The 10,892-nt window shown below is 41.4% G+C and overlaps 1 pseudogene; it reads left to right on the forward strand.

Moving 5' to 3' along the window:
- Positions 1-10,219: 10,219 nt before the first annotated feature.
- On the forward strand, positions 10,220-10,588 carry LOC118671557 (annotated as a pseudogene).
- Positions 10,589-10,892: the final 304 nt, after the last annotated feature.

Below are 10,892 nucleotides of genomic sequence, written 5' to 3' on the forward strand. Positions count from 1 at the left end.
CTTTCCTTCTGAAATTGGGAGAAACAGAAAATCAGAGTGGCCAGGAAGGTGCAGCGTTACAGTGCAGAAAGGAAAAGGTAAAAAAAGAGCCAACCTGGTCCAATCCTGCAGAAAAGATGAGTACTTTCCAATGTCATTAGATTCTGTGATGAGGAGTTAATAGGTGACTTGTAAAAGAGACATTTCAGGATAGCGGGAGGGCAAAAGCAAGATTACACAGTCTAAGGAACAAACACATGGTTACAAAGTGAAAATCATTAGGTCTTGATAACCAAATATGAACTTAAAACATATGGGAATTCAGAAAATAATATGGTAAAAAAGTGCGCAATACTGAAAACTCAATGGAAGTTGAAACATGCCTGGACAGGGAGCACTGACGCCACATTTCTAGACTTTGCAAGGGTAATTGGGAGTTTGACGAAGTCAGAGGAGAAGACTGTGATTAGCTGCAAGGTGAGGACCAATGAACAGTAAGCAACAAATGGAGCAATAGCTAGTAAATACAAATTCCACTGAGTGCACAGAAAGAAAAAATATGTGGGTAAAAAAAAATAGAAAAAAGTGATAGAAGGTGGGGCAAAAGGAGGTTTACAGTTGTTCATATTAAAAATACAACAATAAATAAATATCAATCCAAGAATAAACAATGTTTTGTGTACTCTTGACTGTAAATCTACTTTAGCTCCATACTGTATTATGTCATTACTGGTGGACATTCATGTTGTTTCCATTCTAAATAAATAAAAAAAATATACAATTGTGGTAGATATTGTCAAGTTGCTCTCCATGGAGCATAAAACTCGTAAGTAGGGTTATTCTTACTTATACTCATGATGTATGAGAGTGCCTGTTTTTCCACAGTATTGCCGGTTGAATGTGTTATCAAATATCTTCATTGTTGTTAAGATGATAAGTGAAAAGTGGTATGTAAGTTTAGTTTTATTTTGAAGTAATCATTTTATAAATATAGGTTTAAAGATAGTTAAAAGTCATTTGTATTTCCTTTTCTGTGAGCTGTCTTTTGCTAAGCTTTGCATATTTTTCTATTGAGTCATTTGTCTTTTTCTAATTGATTTATGTGAGTATATATATATATATATATATATATATATATATATATATATGGTGGGGCAAAAGCAGGTTTACAGTTATGAGTACATGGAACACATAATTTATTCTTATACTATTACTTATTAATTATTATATTATTTTCCATACAAACAGCTGTAAACTTACTTTTGCCCCACCCGGTACATAAAAAGTATGTGAAATCCATGGGATAGCCATTGAAGAGAACATGTGGCATCTGTAAAAGAAAAATTAGGACACTGAAGTACTAATATAGCAAGAGCTCCAAGATTTAAATGAAAAAAGCAAGTGAAATATGTGACAAAAAGTTATAAAATCCTAACTTTTGTGTAGAAAGAAGAGAGGACTACCTTCCTATTAAATGACATGTGCAAAAACATACTTTGAAAGGGTTCATGAGAAACTAATAACAATGTAGCAGCCCTTAACTGCATCACTCAGACCTGATGCTGCAGGGAGCATAACTGACGTGTAGCCCTTGCTGTGGTCTCTCTGGATCTACCACCATGTTTGCACCCAGGCTGACCTGTCACACACTGATAATGACCAGAGAAAGATTAGGGTACTAAGGCAAGCCCATTCCAGCAAGCCAGGGAGCTCCTTTTTCAAGAAACTTCCCCACAGGCCTGGCCAATTTTGGAACCGTGCCACAGTCTGAAGCTCCTCCTACCTAATCCTCTTTTCTTATTCAGATATCAGACCTGCACATCTAATCCTATTTTGTTGTTTGCTTCTTAGTGAACCATAGTTACCTTTTGAGGGGTAGAACAATGAAGCAGATTTAGAGCCACAATTATTACTTTTGAACCACATACACTGAGTGGCCAGATTATTATGACCAACCCATCAGTTACTTTGTTGGTTCACCTTTTGCCTTCAATACTGCGGCGATTCTTCTTGGCAGTGACTCCACAAGATGTTGAAGGTGATGCGAGGAACCTGACACCATGCCTGATGAATACCACTGTCCAGTTCTGTAAGATTTGATGGTTGTGGAACCAGCTGCCTGATGGCTCTTTTAACTTCGTCCCACAAATACTCAAATAGATTGAGATCTGGTGATTGTGGGGGCCACCTAAGCAAGGTAAAATCTCCCTCATGTTCTTGAAACCACTCCTGCACAATACGAGCACCGTGGCATGGTGCATTGTCTTGTTGGAAGAAGCCATCTCCATTGGGATACGCCATCAACATGATAGGATGAAGCTAATCAGCAACAATACTTAGGTATGTTGTGCTATTCAGACGTTGTTCCACACGAATTAAAGGGCCCAAATCATGCCAGGAAAACATGCCCCAAACCATAACACTGCCCCCACCAGCTTGAAGGGTTGTACTCATGCATGTGGGGTGCATGCTTTCATGCTGTTTCCGCCAAATTCTCACTCTGCCATCTGCATGATGCAACTGGAAACGTGATTCATCGGACCACATGACTTTTTTCCAATGCTCGGCTGTCCAATCCTTGTGTTCCTGTGAGAATTGGAGACGTTTTATCTTGGTAACTGCAGACAGCAAAGGTGTTCGAACAGGCCTTTGGCTTCCATATCCCATACGGTGCAGTGTACGGCCAATTTGCCTACAAACGTCAGGTGGTCATAATAATCTGGCCACTCAGTGTAAACTTATTATATATTCAAAACTAAAATTCAAAATACTCTCTAGCAATGTTTATCAAAGTGTTCTTGTAGTATCTCCTGCAACAGAGCCATCTGTCCTGGGCCTACCCCTAATCCACTGAAGGTATATCTGTTGGGGATCTAGGAATCTGCATTTAAAGGTTCCCACGCGGTACTGTAATGCAGAGTTAAAGGACTAGATTATTGAAGTGTAAGATGAGCATGACCTGAGCCAAAATATAAATGTGAATTGAAGGAACCAGAATGGCCATGATATTTACACATCAATTAAACGATGCAATGTTTTTATCTAAATAAAAAACATTTAGACTGGGGAATAAGAAGCTAGAAAGCAAGAGTAAGCAACCAAACACAGCTTTTCCCAAGCTTTTTTTCTTTTTTTCTTTTTTAGGAGAGGGAACAATAATCAAAGGACGTCTGTTCCCACTGACAAATCCAACGCTCCCATAAGAATGCTTGTTTAGGACGTCTTCCTGCTGCCCTTAAACATTAAATTACCTCATTCCGTTTATTTGATAGTCATCCCACCAAGCAACTTTGTAATAATAACTTGGGTCCCACATAGTTCTCTCTATAGGAAGATATTGATAATTTCTAAAGAAAAAATAACTTTATTATATTCCATAAGAGTATGAAAACAGTGTATTTGGCATATTATTTAGTTGATTCAAGTTATGCCATTCTTTTTACTTACTGTCCATTTCTAGAAATGCTTGTATTTATTTTCATTCTCCTATAATCACCCAACCTGTGATGTTTCAATAAAAAAAATCAACTCTAGAAAGCCCCTGCTCATAGCTTTACTGCCAACCTCATTTTGCCAAAATAATTAATAGAAAACCAGGTATTTTAAATTAGAAATGCCAGGGACTTCTATTTCTACTAAAGAATGTGAGCCCACCTAGTTAACTGAGTATTGGAACCATTGCTTTAAAGGTACCATATTTTTAATTATCTGGTATCATTGCCATGAGGTCACAGAAAGAGTGGTAGGCACTATTTTAGAGGGACTCTTCTCATGAGATATTTAATCAAACATTTCACTATGAGGTTTTCTTCATTTTATGAGCTGCCCATAGTTAGCTATTGCATATACAATTAATGGTCATTTTCTAGTTGATTTTTCCAGAACAACTGCTAAAGTCTAGAAGTCCAGACACAGCTTTAACTTGCAATTCCGACTTCATTCTATAACATTGGTGGCGCAACAAAAATGATCATATTTAATGATGTCTTGAGCTATTATTCTACATCTTCAGAGTCTTTACATGCCTTTGTTTCCTCTGAAGGCAAGTGAAGGTAAAAATGATGTGCTTTATTATATAATTGAATTTGGGAAGAGAGAAAGTGAGAGGAGAGAGGGAGAAAAATCTCAATATACTTTAAGTATGCTTTTCATTCTGAATGAGATGAAACTCATGATGTAGGATGAATTCCTATGAAAGTACTGTTCTCATTATGTCTTCAGTTTGTATGCAAGCCTCAGCTGTGTTACTTTTATTGCCATTTTCAGCAAGAATTCAGAAGAGAATGAAAGGATGGAAACTCAAACAGAATGACTAAACTGTAATACAAAGATAATGAACTCCAATGCAACAGGACAGCAAATTAGAAGGCTGGGAAGTTGTTAGCCATGAAAAAGAAAAAAGAAAAAGAACTCTATTTCCACACTTTTGAAGCATTCTTTGGAAACCAGAAAAATCTAGCAATACAGTTAACCCAGTTACTGTCAGTGCAATTCTACTTTCAAAAGAAAGCGAGGCTAACATTTTTAAACAGCAATTATATTTTATGAAAAGGGAAAGTGGGGGAGTGGAAAGAACATCAAAATCCCCATAGCATAAGGGGATGACACACCAATCAGAAAATAGCTTAAGATTCCTATTCACCTCAGCTTTTTTTTTTTTTTTTTTTTTTTAAATATTTCTAGTCTTTAGCACCCTCCACTTCAGGGACCTGGGGGATAGTAGCAGTTGCTACCAAAGGGATTTATATGTTAAAAAGTAAACCATGGACCATCCACCTAGTTAGGAAACAGTATAGTTTACGTTTCTTTTCTGCCCTTCTTTTCTTAGGTGACTCACCTAGAGTCTTAGAGGGATGGGTCACCTTGAATTGATCGCAGGAGAGATTCCCTACAATAAGTTTTAACCTTTCAAGACATTAAATTAAGACCAACATTCCTCTGAGTATGGCCATCATGATGCATTGACTATTGATTGGATGTGGGGCATTCCAAAAACAATAACAAATAAACCAAACTCTGGGGAGACCTTTCAAACCTGCAAAATCCAAATCTGAGTTGACTTGGAATATTCCAAATGATTTTCTTGAGTTCCCCACAAATTTTCTTGAAGAAAAAAAGAAAGCTTCAAAATCCATAAGATGATCTTACTACATACTCCAACTAAGGTTTTAAAATCTGATCAAATACATTTAATGAAAAAAACTACTTTTTTACATTTATTTTCTTATTCTCATTAAAGGTGTTTTGAGAAAATTATTTATGAAACCTCTTTTTTGTTGTTGTTCTAACCCAGCAAGCTAAACATGTTTCATTTATTTTTAAATGAAGTGAAAATTAGCCAGGTGTGTTAGATAAGCTTTCTATACACAGGTCTAAATATTGACAAAGGGAGATGTGTCACTAGAAAAATCACCACTCTGGCAATTATCACGTTAGCATGTTAAGTGGAAAAAGATGTGAAACTTCCAAATGTGCCAATACAGATTATTTCATTTCCACTAGCAGCTATACTGTGAACATCAGTTCTTCAATGTACACTGAGCAAGCGGTTCAGCTAAACAACTTTCTCCCCTGTGTCTGAAAAAAATCCCAAGGTCTGGTACGAAATCACATATGTTTCTAACTACAGCTTCAGATGACCTAAAAGGAGGGAAGAGGAGCAAATGATGACAAATACTTCTCTATATTGTTTGTTATATAAGAACTGCATCTTCATTCCTCTTTCACTGGGTTATGTGGTTGATCTCCCTTGTTCTCATGGGTCCCAAACCACATCCCTTACAGAAAATAGCAGACTTGCAAAGTCAGGCCACTGTACTTACAGTATTGAGAAAATAGAGTATCTTAGTAATAATGATCTCATTGCACACGTTAGACTCCGTGAACTGCACTTGAAGATTAGAGAAAGCGCTATTAATTTGGTCTTACTAAGAAAGAATCTTATCTACACTAATAAAAGAGAAAAATGGTAATTGGCGTACGACGCTACCCTTTTCATTGGCTAATCAGGGCTATATGCAAATTAACTGCCAACTAAGATGGTGGCTAATTTGCATATGTAGGCACAATGCAGGGAGGCAAAAGGGAAAGCAGGAAGAAGCCCCTGCCACTGACAGTGATCGGAAACCCAGGGGGGAGCTAAGAGCTGGGGGGCAGGGCAAAGGCGGCCTCAGGGCCGCCTTTGCCCTGCCCCCCAGCCATGATCGGAGAATCAGGCGCCTTTGCCGCCCTGGCCAGTGATAGCAGGAAGTAGGGGTGGAGCCAGCGATGGAAGCTGGGCACGGTCGAAGCTGGCAGTCCCGGGAGCTAGGGGTCCCTTGCCTGGGCCTAAAGCGGAGCCCACGTTCACGGGGCCACTGCAGCTGCGGGTCCCCGCTGCTCGGGCCGGACGCCTAGGTCAGAGGCGTTAGGCCTGGGCAGGGGCGGAGCCTGCAGCCGCGGGGAGCTGGGGATCCCCTGCCCAGGCCTGACACCTCTGCTGGAGGCCTCAGGCCTGGTCAAGGGACCAATCCGGTGATTGGTGATCGGAGGGTGATGGGGGTCTACTCCTCTGGCCGAGGCATCAGGCCTGGGCAAGGGGCAGAGCCAGCAATCGGAGGGATCTGGGGGTCCCCTGCCCAGGCCTGACGCCTGGGCCAGAGGCATCAGGCCTGGGCTGGGGGCAGAACCAGTGATGGGGGGAAATGAGGGTCCCCTGCCCAGGCCTGACACCTCTGTCAGAGGCGTCAGGCCTGGGCAAGGGGCCGATCCTGCAATTGGAGGGTGATGGGGGTCAATGCCTGAGGGCTTCCAGTATGTGAGAGGGGGCAGGCTGGGCTGAGGGACACCCCCCCCCACACACACACCCAGTGCACTAATTTCATGCACTGGGCCCCTAGTTGTATATAAGAATAAATTCTGGCAACATGAAAATTTTCATCACAAGGTGATTAAGTAACCAGGTAGGACTATTAGCATAGATAGCTAGATATTAATAAAGGAAGGGAGCAAAGGAAATCAGACATTATCCTATACAATAAAAACCTAATATGCTAAGTCTCGAGTTGTCCGGTGAACAGTCGACTGTTCAACCAATCAAAGTGTAATATGCTAATGATATGTTAAGGCCACTCAACTGCTCACTATGATTTGCACTGACCACCAGGGGGCACACGTCGACTGGTCGACCAGATGCTGTGACATGCACTGACCACCTGGGGGCAGACGCTCTGACCAGTAGGTTAAGTTGCTGCTGGGGTCTGGCCAATCAGGACTGAACGAGATGGGCCGGACACACCCAGGACACACCCTGGAGCCCTCCCACAATCCCTCCCAGGTTGGTCAACTTCACGTGTCCCTCCCGAGCCAGCCAGCCCCTATTGGGTGAGATGGGGTAGGACATGCCCTAGAGCCCCCCCGTGGTCCTTCCCTAGTCCCAATCCTGCACTGGTAGGGTCCCTCGGCCTGGTCTGTGCACTCTAACAATCCAGAACCCCTCAGAGGATGTCAGAGAGCCAGTTTCAGCCCGATCCTGTAGGCCATTCCCTTTGGTAGGGCACCAGATGCAGGGCTCACGGCTTCTGAGGGCTGCTGAGGTGGCACAAGCCTCTCCCAATCGGGACTGATTGGGCGAGAGCCCGCAGCATGCGCAGTGGGACTGGGATAAACGGGAGCGGCAGGTAGGAGCTGCAGGGGGCGTTGGACTAAGGGTTTCAGCACAATCCCTGCAGGTCACCCAGAGGGACCCCACCCATGCATGAATTCGTGCACTGGGCCTCTAGTGTATAATAAACTTGGGAGCTGAGTTGGACAATAATCCTGCTTCACTAGGAAGTTGCAGTATTCATAGGCTTCCTAGGGGACAGATGCATCACTCACCCTCAGGACATAATTCCCAAGGGCAGGAAGGATGTTACTGGTTGGTCATTAACTGGGATTACAAAGGAGAAAACAAACAAACAAACAAACAAACAAACAAACAGTGGGAGAAATTCCTCTGCTGGGCTCATGCCCAATAGAAGCCAAGATGGCACAGGGGAAGGTCCTTCTACTTTGTGGCATGTGCAGTAGGAGCCAAGATGGTGACCATAAAGAGGAGGTGTCTAGCCTGGGAAAAGGATTGGATTGATTCAGGGGATGGCCCAGCACAAGCCATGAAGGATTTGGAAATTGATTGGTTAGTTTGAAAGAGTGTCTGGTCTTTCCCAAGCCTGAGGTAATATAATCAAAGTCTAAGAAAGGTAAGCTTTCTCTCTCTCTTTCTGTAATGTGTGAGTTCATGTGCTTGCATGTTCTCTCTTCATAGCAGCCATGAGGCCTGGCAGCCAGACAGGCTCCAAGCATGAGCCTGGGTACAGTTACACAGTGCTGGTCAGAGTGCAGTTGGAAACAGAGATTAAGCCAGCCGGACAGGGACAGAAACTGAACTGGCCTAACCTTTGGTATGCACTGAACCAATGGCACAGAATTTCTGGACCCTGGCCCTACTTCTGGGCTTAATGAAGACAAGGCTGGACTTCTTCCACAGTGGGACAGATGGAGATGAGGCACTGGGAAACTGGGGGCAGTCATATTTTTCAACCCCAATAAATTTTACTACTATACCTTATCCTTCCATGTGTGGGTCCCCAGAAATGCTTTCCTTGCAACTCCATGGGAAGACTCTATTTCCACTGGCAACAGGACCAGGTGCTAGAATATCCCTAAATATATGATACTAGAGGCCCAGTGCATGAATTCATGCACCAGTGGGGTCCCTCGGCCTGGCATGCAGGATTTGGCTGAAACTGGCTCTCCAACATTCCCTGAGGGGTCCTGGATTGCGAGAGGGTACAGGACAGGCTGAGGTGCCCCACCAGTGCATGACTGGGGCCGAGGAGGGATGTGGGAGGTTGGCCAGCCTGGGAGGGATTGTGGGAGGGCTCCAGGGTGTATCCAACCCATCTCTCTCAGTCTCGACCCCAGCAGCCAGCTAACCTACTGGTCGGAGCATCTGCCCCTTGGTGGTCAGTGCACATCATAGTGAGCGGTTGAGCAGCCTTAGCATATCATTAGCATATTATGCTTTGATTGGTTGAATGGCTGACCAGTGGACTGGACACTTAGCATATTAGGATTTTATTATATAGGATGAGATTAGCCCTTTATCTATGATAAATTGTGGATACTTTTCCAAGTTTCTTGGCTATCTTTTTACTTTGTGTATAGTGCTTTGCATGTAGGAGAAAAATATACACATACAATGTATACACATACTTTTAAAAGAGTTTTAAATTTCCCAATTATTTTGGAGGGGCTTCTGGATTTTGAGTCATAGCTAGAAAGTTCTTCCCTATTTCAAAGATAAAGAAATTCTAGGTTTCCTTTTAGTAAATATATTATTTCATCCTTTACAGTGAAATCTTGAAGCCATTTGGTTTGAAGAGTGAGGTATAGGTCCAGCGTAATCTACAGTGTCCCTTCCCCTGCTTTACCCAACTTTCACTTATTGGATGAGCCATCTTTCACCCTACAGTTTTGAGATGCTGTTTTGTTATATTTTAAATTATGTATTTATCCCCTTATGTATCTGGGTGTATTTCTATGAGTCCCATTGATATATCTACTTATTCAGGGGCTGGTATCATATTATTTGGTTTATTGAGGCTTTACCATATGCTTTAGTATCTGGTAAGATTAAGCCATATAACTCTTCCCTTTCATTGGTTTCCTGACTATCTTTATGAACATTTTCCAAATAAACTTTAGGAGTGTTTTTAAAATCAGACAAAAGATGAATAAACTTGTTGTTGCTTTGTTAGGATTCTGATACATTTATAAATTAACTTATGAAGAATGACAACTCTATCACATTGACTCTTTGAGTTAATGAACATGATATAGTCTTCTTTTATGTTCTAGCTGATAATCTTATTTCTCTTTTACAAGATCTTGAGACATTTCACTGTAGTTTCTAAATACTGAAAAAGACAACTGATCATTGAACATGTTAAAATTTAATTTTCAAAAAGGCTTATTCATGGCTCTCATGGATATATAGAATGAGAACATGTCAAAGATTTTATTCATCTCATAAGTTAATGAGAAAATCAATAAGATGTTACATTAGTCCAAAGAACTTTGAGAAACTAGATACCTGTAAGAAATTTAATAGATTGCTGGGTTAAATACAAAGTTAATGTCCAAGAGGACCATAAACATTAGTGGCCATCTCTTCCACTAGACAGAAATTATTTGCATTTTTACTGAACAAAATACCTACATGCTAACCTCTGCCCCTCTAGAATTAGAAAATAACTCAGGTAATTTAAAGCCATGCCTTGCCCTCTGGGTTCTGACCTAATGCACCAAGAAGGTTGGTATTGCCGGCAAATATGGGACCCCTAGGGTGTCTTCCTCAGGAAAATGGTGAAGAAAATTAGCCAGCATGCCAAGTACACTTGCTCCTTCTGTGGCAAAATCAAGGTGAAGAGATGAGCAGTGGGAATCTGGACCTGTGGTTCCTGCATGAAAACAGTTGCTGGTCATGCCTGGACCTACACCACCACTTGTGACCTCACGGTAGAGTCTGCCTTCAGAAGACAAGGCATTGAAAGACCAGAAGAAGCCCCACAATTTGAAATATTGCTAGCCTATAATAAATTATTTAATTTATGTAACCTCCCAAAAAACCCCAAAATAATAAAAATGAAGCCAAGCCTAACCTTGCACTGAAAGAACACCATCTTCTTTCCCCTCTTTTGCCCATTATTGAGTTTTAGACATTTTTTCCCCACAAACATATCATTAAATAAAACAGTTGATATTTTAAAATTCAAATTTCATTTGGTTAACTTTATTATTATTATGTATTATTACTATTTTGCAGTCAGCATGGGTGGTCCCTTCCCGTCCATGATTCATTTTTCTTATGATGAAACACAAGTGATACATCT

Source organism: Myotis myotis, unplaced genomic scaffold (genome assembly GCF_014108235.1).
Source record: "Myotis myotis isolate mMyoMyo1 unplaced genomic scaffold, mMyoMyo1.p scaffold_m19_p_1, whole genome shotgun sequence".
Classification (NCBI taxonomy): Eukaryota; Metazoa; Chordata; class Mammalia; order Chiroptera; family Vespertilionidae; genus Myotis; species Myotis myotis.